The sequence below is a fragment of the Bubalus kerabau genome, chromosome 10 (genome assembly GCF_029407905.1).
Source record: "Bubalus kerabau isolate K-KA32 ecotype Philippines breed swamp buffalo chromosome 10, PCC_UOA_SB_1v2, whole genome shotgun sequence".
NCBI classification, from domain to species: domain Eukaryota; kingdom Metazoa; phylum Chordata; class Mammalia; order Artiodactyla; family Bovidae; genus Bubalus; species Bubalus kerabau.
The window spans coordinates 8229631-8248694 of record NC_073633.1 but is presented as its reverse complement, the minus strand read 5'-3'; the positions used below and the strand labels follow the sequence as shown (position 1 = coordinate 8248694).

Genomic DNA, 19064 nt, shown 5'->3' with positions numbered 1-19064 from the left:
ATGTGGTAAGATTAGATGTCAACTACAGGGGTTCATGGGGTTCTCAAGGCAAGAATACTGAAGTGGTTTACCATTCCCTTCTCCAGTGGATTACATTCTGTCAGACCTCCCCACCGTGACTTGTATGTCTTGGGTGGCCCCATACTGCATGGCTTAGTTTCATTGAGTTAGACAAGGCTGTGGTCCATGTGATCAGATTGGCTAGTTTTCTGTAATTATGGTTTCAGTGTGTCTGCCCTCTGATGCCCTCTTGCAATACCTACCATCTTACTTGGGTTTCTCTTACCTTGGTCGTGGGGTATCTCTTCACGGCTGCTCCAGCAAAGCACAGCCGCTGGTCCTTACCTTGGATGAGGGGTATCACTGTTTCTGCTATTTCCCCATTAATTTCCCATGAAGTGATGGGCCCAGATGCCATGATCTTCGTTTTCTGAATGTTGAGCTTTAAGCCAACTTTTTCACTCTCCTCTTTCACTTTCATCAAGAGGCTCTTTAGTTCCTCTTCACTTTCTGCCATAAGGGTGGTGTCATCTGCATATCTGAGGTTATTGATATTTCTCCCGGCAATCTTGATTCCAGCTTGTGCTTCTTCCAGCCCATCGTTTCTCATGATGTATTCTGCATAGAAGTTAAACAAACAGGGTGACAATATTCAGCCTTGACATACTCCTTTTCCTATTTGGAACCAGTCTGTTGTTCCATGTCCAGTTCTAACTGTTGCTTCCTGACCTGCATATAGGTTTCTCAAGAGGCAGGTCAGGTGGTCTGATATTTCCATCTTTCAGAATTTTCCACAGTTTATTTTGACCCACACAGTCAAAGGCTTTGGCATAGTCAATAAAGCAGAAATAGAGGTTTTTCTGGAACTCTCTTTCTTTTTCTATGATCCAGCAAATGTTGGCAATTTGATCTCTGGTTCCTCTGCCTTTTCTAAAACCAGCTTGAACATCTGGAAGTTCATGGTTCACGTATTGCTGAAGCCTGGCCTGGAGAATTTTGAGCATTACTTTACTAGCATGTGAGATGAGTGCAATTGTGCGGTAGTTTAAGCTTTCTTTGGCATTGCCTTTCTTTGGGATTGGAATGAAAACTGACCTTTTCCAGTCCTGTGGCCACTGCTGGGTTTTCCAAATTTGCTGGCATATTGAGTGCAGCACTTTCACAGCATCATCTGTCAGGATTTGAAATAGCTCAACTGGAATTCCATCACCTGCACTAGCGTTGTTTGTAGTGATGCTTTCTAAGTCCCACTTGACTTCACATTCCAGGATGTCTGGCTCTTGGTGAGTGATAACACCATCATGATTATCTGGGTCGTGAATATCTTTTTTTGTGCAGTTATTCTGTGTATTCTTGCCATCTCTTCTTAATATCTTCTGCTTCTGTTAGGTCCATACCGTTTCTGTCCTTTATTGAGCCCATCTTTGCATGAAATGTTCCCTTGGTATCTCTAATTTTCTTGAGGAGATCTCTAGTCTTTGCCTTTCTGTTGTTTTCCTCTATTTCTTTGCATTGATTGCTGAGGAAGGCTTTCTTATCTCTCCTTGCTATTCTTTGGAACTCTGCATTCAGATGCTTATATCTTTCCTTTTCTCCTTTGCTTTTCGCTTCTCTTCTTTTCACAGCTATTTGTAAGGCCTCCTCAGACAGCCATTTTGCTTTTTTCATTTCTTTTTCTTGGGGATGGTCTTTATCCCTGTCTCCTGTACAATGTCATGAGCCTTCTTCCATAGTTCATCAGGAACTCTGTCTATCAGACATAGTCCCTTAAATCTATTTCTCACTTCCATTGTTTAATCATAAGGGATTTGATTTAGGTCATACCTGAATGGTCTAGTGGTTTTCCCTACTTTCTTCAATTTAATTCTAAATTTGGCAATAAGGAGTTCATGATCTGAGCCACAGTCAGCTCCTGGTCTTGTTTTTGCTGACTGTATAGAGCTTCTCCATCTTTGGCTGCAAAGAATATAATCAATCTGATTTTGGTATTGACCATCTGGTGATGTCCATGTGTAGAGTCTTCTCTTGTGTTGTTAAAAGAGCCTGTTTGCTATGACTAGTGCGTTATCTTGGCAAAACTCTATTAGTCTTTGCCCTGCTTCATTCCGTATTCCAAGGCCAAATTTGCCTGTTACTCCAGGTGTTTCTTGGCTTCCTCCTTTTGCATTCTAGTCCCCTATAATGAAAAGGACATCTTTTTTTGGGTGTTAGTTCTAAAAGGTCTTGTAGGTGTTCGTAGAACCATTCGACTTCAGTTTCTTCAGCATTACTGGTTGGGGCATAGGCTTGGATTACCGTGATATTGAATGGTTTGCCTTGGAAAAGAACAGAGATCATTCTGTTGTTTTTGAGATTGCATCCAAGTACTGCATTTCGGACTCTTCTTGACCATGATGGCTATTCCATTTCTTCTAAAGGATTCTTGCCCACAGTAGTAGATATAATGGTCATCTGAGTCAAATTCACCCATTCCAGTCCATTTTAGTTTGCTGATTCCTAGAATGTCGATGTTCACTCTTGCCATTTCCTGTTTGACCACTTCCAATTTGCCTTGATTCATGGACCTAACATTCCAGGTTCCTATGCAATATTGCTCTTTACAGCATCGGACTTTGCTTCTATCACGTCACATCCACAACTGGGTATTGTTTTTGCTTTGGCTCCATCCCTTCATTCTTTCTGGAATTATTTCTCCACTGATCTCCAGTAGCATATTGGGCACTTACCGACCTGGGGAGGTCCTCTTTCAGTATCTTATCATTTTGCCTTTTCATACTGTTCGTGGGGTTCTCAAGGACTGATGCTACAGCCGAAAGTCCAATACTTTGGCCACCTCATGTGAAGAGTTGACTCATTGGAAAAGACCCTGATGCTGCAAGGGATTGGGGGTAGGAGGAGAAGGGGACGACAGAGGATGAGATGACTGGATGGCATCACCGACTCGATGGACATGAGCTTGAGTAAACTCCAGGAGTTGGTGATGGAGAGGGAGGCCTGGTATGCTGTGATTCATGGGGTCGCAAAGAGAAGGACACGCCTGAGTGACTGAACTGAACAGGGATTCACGGGGTCGCAAAGAGTCAGACAAGACTGAGCAACTGAAGTGAACTGAACAGGAAAAAAGACTATTAAAAATTCAAAAATCTATGAGGGCTAAATAATACACTTCTGAATAACCAAAAAATCACAGAAGAAATTGTAAAAGAAATTAAAATATACATAGAAAAGAATGAAAATGAAAACACAACAACCCAACACCTATGGGATTCAGTAAAAGCAGTGCTAAGGGGAAGGTTCATAGCAATACAAGCCTACCTCAAGAAACAGGAGAAAAATCAAATAACCTAACTTTACACCTAATGCAACTAGGAAAAGAAGAAATGAAGTACCCCAGGGTTAGTAGAAAGAAAGAAATCATAAAAATTAGGGCAAAAATAAATGAAAAACAAACAAAGCAGAGCATAGCAAAAATGAACAAAGTGAAACCTGGTTCTTTGAGAAGATAAATAAAATAGACAAACAATTAGCCAAACTCATCAAGAAAAAAAGGGAGAAGAATCAAATCAACAAAATTAGAAATGAAAATGGAGAAATCACAGCAGACAACACAGAAATACAAAGGATCATAAGAGACTACTATCAGCAACTATATGCCCATAAAGTGGACAACTTGGAAGAAATGGAAATATTCTTAGAAAAGTATAACTTTCCAAAACTGAACCAGGAATAAATAGAAAATCTTAACAGACCCATCACAAGCACAGAAATCGAAACTGTAATCAGAAATCTTCCAACAAACAAAAGCCCAGGACCAGACGGCTTCACAGCTGAATTCTATCAAAAATTTAGAGAAGAGCTAACACCTATCCTACTCAAACTCTTCCAGAAAATTGCAGAGGAAGGTAAACTTCCAAACTCATTTTATGAGGCCACCATCACCCTTATATCAAAACCAGACAAAGATGCCACACACAAAAAATAAAACTACAGGCCAATATCACTGATGAACATAGATGCAAAGCCTTAACAAAATCCTAGCAAACAGAATCCAACAACATATTAAAAATATCATACATCATGACCTAGTGGGCTTTATCTCAGGGATGCAAGGATTCTTCAATATCCACAAATCAATCAACGTGATACACCACATTAACAAATTGAAAGATAAAACCCATATGATTATCTCAATAGATGCAGAGAAAGCCTTTGATAAAATTCAACATCCATTTATGATGAAAACTCTCTACAAAGAGGCATAGAAGGAACATCAGTTCAGTTCAGTCACTCAGTCGTGCCTGACTCTTTGTGACCCCATGTACTGCAGCATGCTAGGTCTCCCTGTCCATCACCAACTCCCGGAGTTCACTCAAACTCACGTCCATCGAGTCACTGATGCCATCCAGCTATCTTATCCTCTGTCGTCCCCTTCTCCCCCTGCCCCCAATCCCTCCCAGCATCAGAGTCTTTTCCAATGAGTCAACTCTTAGTATGAGGTGGCCAAAGTACTATATTTTCAGCTGTAGCATCATTTCTTCCAAAGAACATCCAGGACTGATCTCCTTTAGGATGGACTAGTTGGATCTCCTTGCAGTCCAAGGAGACTGCAAGTCCAAGACTCTCAAGAGTCTTCTCCAACACCACAGTTCAAAAGCAAGGAACATACCTTCATAGAGGGACATACTTCAATATAATAGAAGCCATATATGATAAACCCACAGCAAACGTTATTGTCAGTGATGAAAAATTGAAAACATTTCCCCTAGAGTCAGGAATAAGACAAGGAAGCCCACTCTCACCACTACTATTCAACATAGTTTTGGAAGTTTTAGCCACAGCAATCAGAGAAGAAAAATAAATAAAAGGAATCCAGATTGGAAAAGAAGAAGTAAAACTCACTGTTTGCAGATGACATGATCCTGTACATAGAAAACCCTAAAGACTCCACCAGAAAATTACTAGAGCTAATCAACGAATATAGTAAAGATGCAGGATATAAAATTAACACACAGAAATCCCTTGCATTCCTATACACTCACAATGAGAAAACAAAAAGAGACATTAAAGAAACAATTCCACTCGCCATTGCAACAAAAATAATAAAATACTTAGCAATAAATCTACCTAAAGAAAAAAAAGACCTATATATAGAAAACTATAAAACACTGATGAAAGAAATCAAAGATGACACAAATAGATGGAGAAATATACCATGTTCATGGATCGGAGGAATCAATATAGTGAAAACGAGTATACTACCCAAAGCAATCTATAGATTCAATGCAATCCCTATCAAGCTGCTACTGCTGCTGCTAAGTCGCTTCAGTCGTGTCCGACTCTGTGCAACCCCATAGATGGCGGCCCACCAGGCTCCCCCGTCGCTGGGATTCTCCAGGCAAGAACACTGGAGTGGGTTGCCATTTCCTTCTCCAATGCATGAAAGTGAAAAGTGAAGGTGAAGTCGCTCAGTCGTGTTTGACTCTTAGCGACCCCATGGACTGTAGCCCACCAGGCTCTTCTGTCCATGGGATTTTCCAGGCAAGAGTACTGGAGTGGGGTGCTGTTGCCTTCTCTGCCCTATCAAGGTACCAACAGCAATTTTCAGAGAACTAGAACAAATAATTTCACAATGTGTATGGAAATACAAAAAACCTCTAGTAGCCAAAGCAATCTTGAGAAAGAAGACTGGAAGTGGAGGAATCAACCTGCCTGACTTCAGGCTATACTACAAAGCAACAGTCATTAAGACAGTATGGTACTGGTACAAAGACAGAAACATAGATCAATGTAACAAAATAGAAAGCTCAGAGATAAATTCATGCACCAATGGACACCTTATCTTTGACAAAGGAGGCAAGAATATACAATGGAGAAAAGACAATCTCTTTAACAAGTGGTGCTGGGAAAACTGGTCAACTACTTATAAAAGAATGAAACTGGAACACTTTCTAACACCATACACAAAAATAAACTCAAAATGGATTAAAGATCTAAATGTAAGACCAGAAACTATAAAACTCCTAGAGGAGAACATAGGTGAAACACTTTCTGACATACATCACAGCAGGATCCTCTATGACCCACCTCCCAGAATAATGGAAATAAAAGCAAAATAAACAAATGGGACCTAATTAAACTTAAAAGCTTTTGCACAACGAAGAAAACTATAAGCAAGGCGAAAAGACAGCCCTCAGAATGGGAGAAAATAATTGCAAACGAAGGAACTGACAAAGAATTAATCTCAAAAATATACAAGCAACTCCTGCTGCTCCATTCCAGAAAAATAAGTGACCCAATCAAAAAATGGGCCAAAGAACTTAACAGACATTTCTTCAAAAAAGACATATAGATGGCTAACAAACACATGAAAAGATGCTCAACATCACTCATTATCAGAGTAATGCAAATCAAAATCACGAGGTACCATGTCACGCCGGTCAGAATGGCTGCTGTCAAAAAGTCTACAAACAATCAATGCTGAAGAGGGTGCGGAGAAAAAGGAACCCTCTTACAGTGTTGGTGGGAATGCAAACTAGTACAGCCACTATGGGGAACAGTGTGGAGATTCCTTAAAAAACTGGAAATAGAACTGCCATATGACCTACCAATCCCACTGCTGGGCATACACACCAAGGAAACCAGAATTGAGAGAGACACGTGTACCCAATGTTCATCGCAGCACTGTTTACAATAGCCAAGACATGGAAGCAACCTAGATGCCCATCAGCGGATGAATGGATAAGAAAGCAGTGGTACATATACACAATGGAGTATTACTCAACTGTTAAAAAGAATGTGTTTGAATCAGTTCTAATGAGGCGAATGAAACTGGAGCCTATTATACAGAGTGAAGTAAGTCAGAAAGAAAAACACCAGTATAGTATATTAACACAAATATATGGAATTTATAAAAATGGTAACGATGACCCTATATGCGAGACAGCAAAAGAGACACAGATGTAAAGAACAAACTTTGGACTCTGTGGGAGAAGGTGAGGGTGGGATGATTTGAGAGAATAGCATTGAAACATGTATATTATCATATGTGAAACAGATTGCCAGTCCAGGTTTGATGCATGAGACATAGTGCTCAGGGCCGGTGTACTGGGATGACCCTGAGGGATGGGATGGGGAGTGAGGTGGGAGGGGGGTTCAGGATGGGGAACACATGTACACCCAGGGCTGATTCATGTGAATGTATGGCAAAAACCACCACAATATTGTGAAGTAATTAGCCTCCATTTCAAATTTAAAAATATATAAAAAATAATAATTAAAAAAAAGAAAAGACTGAATAAATTACACTTTATAAACAGAGTGGAAGAGTAGTCTTTTCCCTACATATTGCACCAAATACTTGTACCAAAAGTGCACATTGATTATTTGCTATTCATTGATTCTTGCTACTAAACCCTTATTTTTTGTCTTTTCTGTGCACATAAAATAAATGAATCTTTTTTATTGCTTTGAGTTTGTTAATTATGATGTTTAATTCTCCTATATTTTTACTAATATTATGTTTAATTAAACTATAAATCACTGAAAGAGATGTTAAAACATTGAACTCTCAGTGTGAATTCATTAATGTCACCTACATCTGGCAGCATTCCTTTGTATATTTAGATGTCATGCAGTTAGGCAAATGCAAGTTTAAAATTATGATATTCTTCTTGTGACCTGCTTGTTTTATCATTATATGGTGGCTATGAATACTTTATTTGTAGTAAATCAGGATTCCTTTGGCTTAAATAGGAATCTTACTACTTTATGTAGAAAAAAGTCCCCAGAAAAGAGGGGTAGAGGAATAAGGAATGATAGCCATAGGAGTGTACCTTGCAGACTTCTAACTACAGAGAGTGTGATCAATCAAGAAACTTAGCTGCTGGTCTCTGAGAACCATTGCTTCATGTTCATGGAAGCCATGCTTCCCACAGGCTGCTCCCCACCAATGACTGAGTGTGGCATTGAGGCTTAGGCAACCCGATTCTTGGAGACATTGGACTCCTCTGATAGCTGGCTTTGGCTTGTGGACCCCCAGACCATCTTGGACACTTCTATCCAAACCTTCTTCCCTCAGGAGTCAGACTTGTATTACAATTGGATGTCTCTTCCAGCCTTTCTCACCTGGTCCCTTTTCCTTAATAAAATCTTTGCACATTTAATCCTGTTTGGTATCTTCTTTTGAAGGACATATTGAACGCATTAAGGCTGTTTATTTGTTGAATTAACAGCTTGATGATTTCATCAATTTACCTGATTCCCTTCTTTTCTCGTTCTGTCATCCTCAATGTGTTCTGTTCCCAGGCCAGCTCCAACACTTTTATGGCCTTTAAGGAAAAACTTGTTATCTAAAAAAAGTCTGCTACTGCTGCCAAGTCGCTTCAGTCGTGTCCAACTCTGTGGGACACCATAGATGGCAGCCCACTAGGCTCTTCTGTCCCTGGGATTCTCCAGGCAAGAATACTGGAGTGGGTTGCCATTTCCTTCTCCAAAAAAAAAGTCTAGTATATACAAAAGTAGGAAAATAGTATGATAAATTCCTATATACTCTCATACACATGTGGAAATTATCAGTTTTGCTACATATAATTTATTTAACCCTTCTCTCTCTTTTTTGTTTTAGAATTTTAAATGAAATCACAGATATCATGCTGTTTCACCTTAAATATTTAAGTGTAACTGATTGAGTTCTCTTTATTTTCCATTTTCCCTGTAATTCTTTGAAATTACATTCATATCATATTTGTCTTAAATATGCATAATTAGTCAATATAGCTACTGTTTTCCCAAACAAAGCACAGGCTTTAGAATTAACTTCCCTCCGTATACATTACCCTTGTCTAGTGGTTTAGTTCCATCTTGATGTGTTAGTTAGGCTAGGTGCAGCTGTGTGATAAATAAATCCTGAAATGCCTGTTGTTTAAAGGTGTTTTCTTGCTTACAGCCCAGGCTCATGTGGACTGGGAAACTACTACAGAGAGGACATCAGGGAAACAGTCTGCTTCCACCTTGCAGCTGCGACATCCAAATATGTGACTTCTGAAGTTCTGGTGAAAGAAAAAAGAGCCAGATAGACCCCAGGCTATTTAACATGGTCTCTAGGAAATGCAGTCTCTCTATTTTTAGAAAAAGTCTGTATAGCATATCAACTCTTACTTAAATGTAACTCTTTTTTCTTAAAATTGCTTCATTTTCTCACTACTTGTAATAGAATCTTGAGCTGTCATAAAAATATAACAGGCTGGGTGGCTTAAACAAACATTTATTTCTAATAGTTCTGGAGGCTGGGATATCCAAGATCAGGGTACCAATAAGGTAGGTTTTATCGTGATACCTCTTCTCTTGGCTTACAGGTGATCACCATCTGTTCATATGTCCTTTCTTTGGTTTGCGAGTGGAGAGAGAAGCATCCTGGTTTTTCTTCCTCATCTTTGACAGGTACTGGCCCTCTAAGATTGGGGTTCCACCACTAAATGGCCTCATTTAACTTTGATCACCTTCTGTTAGAACCTATCTCCAAATATAATCACATTGCAGGTTTGGACTTTAACATATGAATTTTGGGGTCCACAGTATAGTTCATAGGACCTCTGTTACTTGGGGCAAGAATATGACCAAAGAAACAATCAGATCCTTTTTTTTAAAAAAAAGAGATTTATACAGATATTGATGGAGAAAGAGTGGTCTCTGCATCAGACATAAGAAATACATAAAATTAGATCTGCTGGGGGAAGTGGTCATTGTTGTTACTATGTGAGTAAGGCCTGACTGAACGTATTCAACTGAATGGAAAATTGAATGGAAAGAAATGAAAAGATGGGCAAAATCCTGACAACATCATTAGAAACTTTGAATTTAGCTGTAACCGAAGTTAAGATCTAATCCCTGTATTTCTCAGTTTTGTTAGCCAATATGTTTCATGTTTTTACTTTGAATTTCTGACACTTGAAATGGCAGAATCCTGAAAAGATGGTGGTGCCAAGTAGAGACTAGTAATACAAGTAAATGTAAGCCCAGAGAGTGAGATAATTTACTGGATGACACTTTGTTGTGTCACATGACATAATGGGGCATTATTAACATATTGTTTGCTATTTATGCTTCAGAATTTCCTCTACAATAGTAAACCATAACTGAACTTGACTACAGCATTCTAGGCTGCCGTGGATTAGGTCCCTGTTGAAAAAGAGAATTAGAGAACTGGGCTTGGGAGAAAGATTGAAAACACTGTTTTCTTTTTGGCTGGACCCTGCATTCTCTGTCTACTATGAGTGAGAAGCCTTTGACTGCTAGAATAAGAAAATCTTGGCTCAAAATGATTAATCAATAAGAAAATGTATTATCTCATATATTTGCTTCAGGTATAATACAAATCAGAGGCTCTATAATGCCACTAATATCCCAGGTTCTTCTGTCTCTCCATTTTGCTGGTTATCAGTCAGTCAGTTCAGTTGCTCAGTCATGTCCGACTCTTTGTGACCCCATGGACTGCAGCATGCCAGGCCTCCCTGTCCATCACCAACTCCCAGAATTTACTCAAACTCATGTCCATCGCATCGGTGGTGCCATCCAACCATCTCATCCTCTGTTGTCCCCTTCTTCTCCCACCTTCAATCTTTCCCAGCATTAGGATCTTTTCCAATGAGTTGATTCTTCGCATCAGGTGGCCAAAGTATTGGAGTTTCAGCTTCAGCATCAGTCCTTCCAATGAATATTCAGGACTGATTTCCTTTAGGATGGACTGGTTGGATTTCCTTGCAGTCCAAGGGACTCTCAAGAGTCTTTTCCAACACCACAGTTATATTGTTGACTAAATCCAAGACTCGCCCTGATATGACCTCAGAGTGGTCTTCTGCATTACTGGGACTAACTACTTGCCTTTCCATGTCCAGCTGCCCACCTCTGGATCATTTAACAGTGGTCAGGGAAATACCGTTCTATTTTTGACTTAGATTAATCAGAAGTTGAATTTAGTGTACATGAGGATATATCACTATTGGTCTCGGTGTTGGGTCTTTGAGTCCCCCAACTCTCCCTTAAGGGACATGGTGGGAAGGAGTGGATAGTTGTATAAAACTGAGGTTCTGTTATTAAGGAAAAAGAAGGCAATGAATGTTAGATTTGACATCAGCAGTGTTTACTACACACTTTGTTGTAGCCATGAAAGAGGAGAGTTGTATTTACTTATGAATTTAAAGGAGGAGCTTAATGTTACCTTGCTACCAAGGCCCTTTTCCTTGGTACATCACTCTGATAGTTCCCATGGCAACATGAAACTCATGTGAGTCATCGTAACTTGTATATAGCAGAGGAAGAACATAATGCCAGATTTGTTGTTAGTTAATGAATATCTTAAGTCTCAGATCTTAATTTGGGGATCCAGAATGGATTGCACAAGAGCTAATAATACTTTTCAAAGGGGGAACATTTAAGCCTGTCTTTGAATGACACTGGAAATGTGAGACAGCTTTTGAATTTATGGAATAGTGGCAGAGACATTGCAAGACATCCCGGTTGGATAGGCCTGGAGATTAGTGGAGGAAGTTTCCGCAAGTCACTGTAGGTGGTATAACAGTTGAACCGTATTTCTATTAATTGCATGAGTGGAAAAGTAAATCAGAAAAAGAAGTGCAGTGTTTACTGGATACCTGAACCACAATGTAGTTGCTGTTGTGGGCATCCCGCCCCCCAGATTAGAGAAAGTGTTAGACTCATAATGAGTCTGAAGCAGCTGTTCCATCAAGCTGTTTTCCAAACGGGCTTTCACCATTATTGTTGTTAGACAGAGAGAGAAGTGATTTCAGTGTGAATGTGAAAATGAATTAATGTTGCCTGTCAGGAAACAAAACCAGTGCCAGGAGATCAGCTTCTGCACAGCTGAAATATTGAAAAAGAAAACTCTGGGAAATCAGAGAGCTAAAAAGACAGTGATCCCAAATTCACACTAGTCTTGAAACATGGAAGTCAGTGCTCTATTCTGGAGAGGAAGGAAGCGTCACGGATGGTGCTTTGCTCACTACACCTGGGCAGGCTGAGAAAGTACTGATGATAGTGATACTAAGATTGTCTCACTCCCAAGCCCAACCGCAGATAAAAATATCAATTCCTTGACCATCTGAGTTACTCTGGGAGAGGGCTGCCATACTTAGCAAATAAAAATGCAGAATATCTTCCACAATGTTAATTAATCGGGGATTAAGTATGTCTTGAATATTGCATGGGGCATGGTTGACACTAAAAATTACTCATTGTTTTTCTGAAGTGTAAATTTAACTAGATGCCCTGTGGCAACTCTAATCTGGGATAATTGATAATATCTTGATTCCCAGAATATGATGGTATGGTTGCCTTTGAGTTCTTCCCTGAAATGCCTTTGCTTACTAACCATTCATGGCACATTTATACCATATATCCCATCCCACACTGTCTTCTGACAATGTCACACTGACACTGCTCTTTTAAGAGCTGGGGTCTGGGTGGACTTTGTAACTGCCCTGACCAATAGAGTGGGCTGGAAGTAATACTATTTGATTCCTAAGCTTGAATTATTAAAGGTAGAATAACTTCCAGTAAGCTCTCTGATCCCTGAGCTGATACATAAGAGTTTTGGCTAACCTAAAGCCACCAGTCTGCAGAAATCACATGGAGAGACCACACAGAGGCAGGGAAGATGCCTGAGGAGCAAAGGTATTCCAGTCTCCAGCTATTCACGTCTCTGCGCAGATAGCCCCAACTTTGAGCTGACCCCAGTTTCAACCACTATTTGATTGCCACCTCACTTAAGAATGAACTGAACTGCCAAGCCAAGCCACTCTGACATTTTTGACCCATGGAAACATGAGGGTTAATAAATAATTGTTTTAATTCACTGTGTTTTGGGTTAAATAGTTACACAGCCATGGATAACTAATAAATATTGTTTTTTTCAAGGGCAGGGAAGAGGAATGACACCACTTTCTAGGTAAACATCTTTTACAATTGCCTTTTAAGATAAGTTGCCTTGTTTTAAGGGATGTGGGCATAAAAATATGCCCAAATCATTATTTAAGTCAGGTTTTTGAAGGTTTTATTGTTACTGTCTCTTCAGCTACCTTTTTTGAAAGTTAAATTGTTTAGTAAGTGCTACTGGAGAAGACAATGGCACCCCACTCCAGTACTCTTGCCTGGAAAATCCCATGGACTGAGGAGCCTAGTGGGCTGCAGTTCATGGGGTCACAAAGAGTCAGACATGACTGAGCGACTTCACTTTCACTTTTCACTTTCATGCATTGGAGAAGGAAATGGCAGCCCACTCCAGTGTTCTTGTCTGGAGAATCCCAGGGACAGGGGAGCCTGGTGGGCTGCTGTCTGTTGGGTCTCACAGAGTTGGACATGACTGAAGTGACTTAGCAGCAGCAGCAGCAGTAAGTGCTACCGGAAAATCGAATTGTCCATGGTGGGGGAAAACCTCCAACCAAAAACTTAGCCCCAGTATTGTAATGAATAAGTTCAGTACTGATATGGGAGACTTTGTCATGGCTTTGACAATAAGTAGCTCCTGGACTTTGAGCAAATTGCTTATTATCTAAAACTCAGTTCTTGTATCTGTAGTTGGGTTCAGTTCAGTCGATCAGTCGTGTCCGACTCTTTGCGACCCCATGAATCCCAGCATGCCAGGCCTCCCTGTCCATCACCCACTCCCAGAGTTCACTCAGACTCACGTCCATTGAGTCAGTGATGCCATCCAGCCATCTCATCCTCTGTTGTCTCCTTCTCCTCCTGCCCCTAATCCGTCCCTGTATCAGTCTTTTCCAATGAGTCAACTCTTCACGTGAGGTGGCCAAAGTACTGGAGTTTCAGCTTTAGCATCATTCCTTCCAAAGAAATCCCAGGGCTGATCTCCTTCAGAATGGACTGGTTGGATCTCCTTGCAGTCCAAGGGACTCTCAAGAGTCTTCCCCAACACCACAGTTCAAAAGCATCAATTCTTCAGTGCTCAGCCTTCTTCACAGTTCAACTCTCACATCCATACATGACCACTGGAAAAACCATAGCCTTGACTAGACGGACCTTTGTTGGCAAAGTAATGTCTCTGCTTTTGAATATGCTATCTAGGTTGGTCATAACTTTTCTTCTAAGGAGTAAGCGTCTTTTAATTTCATGGCTTCAGTCTCCATCTGCAGTGACTTTGGAGCCCCCCAAAATAAAGTCTGACACTGTTTCCACTGTTTCCCCATCTATTTCCCATGAAGTGATGGGACCAGATGCCATGATCTTCGTTTTCTAAATGTTGAGCTTTAAGCCAACTTTTTCACTCTCCACTTTCACTTTCATCAAGAGACTTTTTAGTTCCTCTTCACTTTCTGCCATAAGGGTGGTGTCATCTGCATGTCTGATGTTATTGATATTTCTCCCAGCAATCTTGATTCCAGCTTGTGCTTTTTCCAGCCCAGCGTTTCTCATGATGTACTCTGCATAGAAATTAAATAAGCAGGGTGACAATATACAGTCTTGACGTACTCCCTTTCCTATTTGGAACCAGTCTGTTGTTCCATGTCCAGTTCTTACTGTTGCTTCCTGACCTGCATATAGGTTTCTCAAGAGGCAGGTCAGGTGCTCTGGTATTCCCATCTCTTTCAGAATTTTCCACAGTTTCTTGTGATCCACACAGTCAAAGGCTTTGGCGTAGTCAACAAAGCAGACGTAGATGTTTTTCTGGAACTGTCTTGCTTTATTGATGATCCAGTGGATGTTGGCAATTTGATCTCTGGTTCATCTGCCTTTTCTAAAGCCAGCTTGAACATCAGAAAGTTCACGGTTCACATATTGCTGAAGCCTGGCTTGGAGAATTTGGATCATTACTTTACTAGCATGTGAGATGAGTGCAATTGTGCGGTAGTTTGAGCTTTCTTTGGCATTGCCTTTCTTTGGGATTGGAATGAAAACTGACCTTTTCCAGTCCTGTGGCCACTGCTGGGTTTTCCTAATTTGCTGGCATATTGAGTGTAGCACTTTCACAGCATCATCTTTCAGGATTTGAAAGAGCTCAACTGGAATTCCATCACCTGCACTAGCGTTGTTCATAGTGATGCTTTCTAAGTCCCACTTGACTTCACATTCCAGGATGTCTGGCTCTAGGTGAATGATCACACCATCGTGATTATCTGGGTTGTGAAGATCTTTTTTGTACAGTTCTTCTGTGTATTCTTGCCATCTCTTCTTAATATCTTCTGCTTCTGTTAGGTCCATATCATTTCTGTCCTTTATTGAGCCCATCTTTGCATGAAATGTTCCCTTGGTATCTCTACTTTTCTTGAAGAGATCTCTAGTCTTTCCCATTCTGTTGTTTTCCTCTATTTCTTTGCATTGATCCCTGAGGAAGGCTTTCTTATCTCTCCTTGCTATTCTTTGGAACTCTGCATTCAGATGCTTATATCTTTCCTTTTCTCCTTTGCTTTTCACTTCTCTTCTTTTCACAGCTATTTGTAAGGCCTCCCCAGTTATTCTAGATACAAATGATGGCAAATAGCTTGCAAGCTAATATTTCCCTTTCAGGCATCCCTAATGAATTGTAGCACTTTTCTCCCAGGAAATGACCTTAGAGTTCTTCTCAAAGCACGAGTCCAAGCAGTCAGGAGCAGTTAATCACACTTGGAAATAATGACAAAATCACTTTTTGCCTTCCCAGACCTTGAACATGTCTACTGTTACTTCTAGTGTTAAAATTTAATATCTCTGTAATTTGAGTCTTTCAGGAGTTGCTAAGGTGATTGCAGAAGTCATGTTGGAAATATCTGAAGACTCAAAGAACAACATTAACTGACTATGCATTGAGTGACATAGCTATGTACGTACTGTGATGGATAGAGCAATGGAAAAGACAGTTTCTCAAAGAAAGAGAAGCAGACACACAAACAACTCTAATTAAGATAGTTCTATTATCCTGACTCAAGTTAGACTGATTTTGCCCAGATGGTTAGGTAAGACTACTCAACTGTGGCCTTGCAGATAATGTAAGAAAAGAGGTAGTGATGTGTCTCAGGAGTCCTTTGTTCACACTTTAAAAAGAATTGAAATCATGCCATTTGCAGCAACAAGGATGGACCTAGAGATTTTTCACACTGAGTGAAGTAAATCAGAGAAGGAGAAATATTGTATGTTATCCTTTATATGTGGAATCTAAAAAGAAATGATACAAACAAATTTATTTACAAAACAGGAAGAGACTCACAGACTTAGAGAATGAACTTATGGTTGCTGGGGGGAGGATAGTTTAGGAATTTGGGATGGACATGTACACACTATTATATTTAAAATGGATAACCAATGCATGGAACATAGAACTCTGTTCAGTGTTATGTGGTAGCCTGGATGGGAGGGGAGTTTGGGGGAGAATGGATACATGTTTATGTATGGCAGAGTCACTTGCTGTTCACCTGAAACTATCACAACATTGTTAATTGGCTATCAGTTCAGTTCAGTTCAGTTCAGTCGCTCAGTTGTGTCTGACTCTTGGCAACCCCATGGACTGCAGCATGCCAGGCCTCCTTACTGGTTGGATCTCCTTGAAGTCCAAGGGAATTTGAAGAGTCTTCTCCAACACCACAGTTCAAAAGCATCAATTCTTTGGTGCTCAGCTTTCTTTATGGTCCAACTCTCACATCCATACATGACTGCTGGAAAAACCATAGCCTTGACTAGATGGACCTTTGTTGGCAAAGTAATGTCTCTGATTTTCAATATGCTGTCTAGGTTAGTCATAACTTTCCTTCCAAAGAGCAAGCATCTAATTTTGTGGCTGAAGTCACCATCTGCAGTGATTTTGGAGCCCACAAAAATAAAGTCTGTCACTGTTTCCATTGTTTCCTCATCTATTTGCCATGAAGTGATGGGACCAGGTGCCATCATCTTAGTTTTCTGAATGTTGAATTTTAAGCTGACATTTTCACTCCCCTCTTTCACTTTCATCAAGAAGTCTTTTAGTTCTTCTTCACTTTCTGCCATAAGCATGGTGTAATCTGCATATCTGAGTTTACTGATATTTCTCCTGGCAATCTTGATTCCAGCTTGTGCTTCCTGCAGCCCAGCGCTTCTCATGATGTACTCTGCATATAAGTTAAATAAGCAGGATGACAGTATACAGCCTTGATGTACTCCTTTCCCTATTTGGAACCAGTCTGTTGTTCCATGTCCAGTTCTAACTGTTGCTTCCTGACCTGCATACAGGTTTCTCAAGAGGCAGGGCAGGTGGTCTCATATTCCCATCTCTTTCAGAATTTTCCACAGTTGCTTGGCTATACCCCAACACAAAAGAAAAAGTTTTTTTTTTTTTTAAAGAACAACATTATACTTCCCTGTCCCTTCTTTCTAGTGTTTGAGAGGTAAACCTTTATGATCTTGATTTTTAATACAGTAGAAGAAATTTTTATTGACTGATCTATTTTCTGTCTTTTTATTTATTCCAATTTTTATTGGAGTAGAGTTGATTTACAATGTTGAGTTAGTTTCTGATATACAACAATGTGAATCAGTTATAGATACATATATCCACTCTTTTGTAGATTGTTTTCCCATAAAGGTCATTATAGAGTATTGAGTAGATTTCTCTGTGCTATGCAGTAGGTTCTTATCCTTTTTTTTTTTTTTTTTTTACAAAAAGTTATCCATTTTATATACTTTGGTAGCTCAGTTAGTAAAGAATCCACCTGCAATGCAGGAGACCCTGCTTCAATTCCTGGGTTCCTGGGTTGGGAAGATCTGCTGGAGAAGGGATAGGCTACCCACTACAGTATTCTTGGGCTTCCCTTCTGGCTCAGCTGGTAAGGAACCCATCTGCAATGTGGAAGACCTGGGTTCGATCCCTGGGTTGGGAAGATCCCCTGGAGAAGGGAAAGGCTACCCACTCCAGTATTCTGGCCTAGAGAATTCCATGGACTGTATAGTCCAGGGGTTGCAAAGAGTCAGACACAACTGAGTGACTTTCACTTCAGGGTGTATATGTCAGTTTTGATCTAAGTGTATCTAAAAGATGCAGTTGTATAGCATCTCCAAATGCAACTCCAATTCTGGAAGAAGTTAAGGGTTAACTCCTCTCAGCTCCTTACACCTGGGCTTAATACCAAGAATTCATACTTCTCTGTAGTACTGCTGACAGCTCCCATCTCTCACTCTTTCCTTACATGGTTCTCTGCTTTTAATTTAGACCTTCTTTCAACTATATTGTTATCTGCTTATTTTTCCACCCTAAGCTTGGAAATCTCCCCTAAAGGCTACTGCTGATCCCCCTTTCACGTGCTTCTCATTTGATCATTAGCTGTTTGTTATCTTTTTCTATCCTATACCAAGTTTTCAAAAATTTTCTCCAAACATGTGGTTAGATTTTTTTTTTCTAAATTAGATGAGGTTTCAATTTTTGTTTCTGTGTAACATGTTTCTGACCATTATATACATTTATAAATATATATATTGAGGTACAAAACTTCAATATAATTTTTTGAACCTATGAACTATGTAATACAGGACTCCAATTTTAATATCATCCACACTGTCACATATTAAATACTGATCTCTTTGCATAGACAACCCCATATCTGAACCAAATAATAAAGTAACTGATCTCAGAAGGTGGAAAAGAGAGAGGTGCATTTCCAGCTAGGAGAACTGGAGAAGGAATTCTAGAGGAGGTAGCATCCTTGAGCTTGAAGGACAGATGGGAAATCAGAAGGCAGAGGTAGAATGGGATGGGGATGCGGGGGACATTTCAGATTGAGGGAAAAGCATGAGCAAGGCATGAAGACAGAAAGATAGGATAGTGAAGTGTAGATTTGCCTGAGGTATAGTTGTCATTAGAGTAGAAGGGAAACGGTGGAAAGACCATATGGCAGAGGCCCTTGGTATTTGTGGATTGGTTGCTTAAGTACTTGAAAGCTAGTCTTGCTTCACTTAATTTTGGGGAATAGGTGATATATTTGCACATGGTCTCTGGTGCTTAGTCTCTGTTGTATTTTTGAAAATTAAGGTTTGGCAAAGATGGCTCTCTTGTCTATGTCTCCAGACTTTTCTGTGGGGAAGAAATGTGGCAAAGG

The 19064-nt window shown here is 40.0% G+C and overlaps 1 long non-coding RNA gene across 5 annotated transcripts in view; it reads left to right on the top strand.

The window, feature by feature from the left end:
• LOC129620804 (uncharacterized) overlaps positions 1-19064 on the top strand; it is a 145287-nt gene that overhangs the window by 122917 nt on the left and 3306 nt on the right. For all 5 annotated transcript variants that reach the window (XR_008698728.1, XR_008698727.1, XR_008698725.1 and 2 more), the window contains 2 exons: positions 8945-9094; positions 9354-9438. This is a non-coding gene — a long non-coding RNA (uncharacterized LOC129620804). The remainder of the gene's footprint in view (positions 1-8944; positions 9095-9353; positions 9439-19064) is intronic.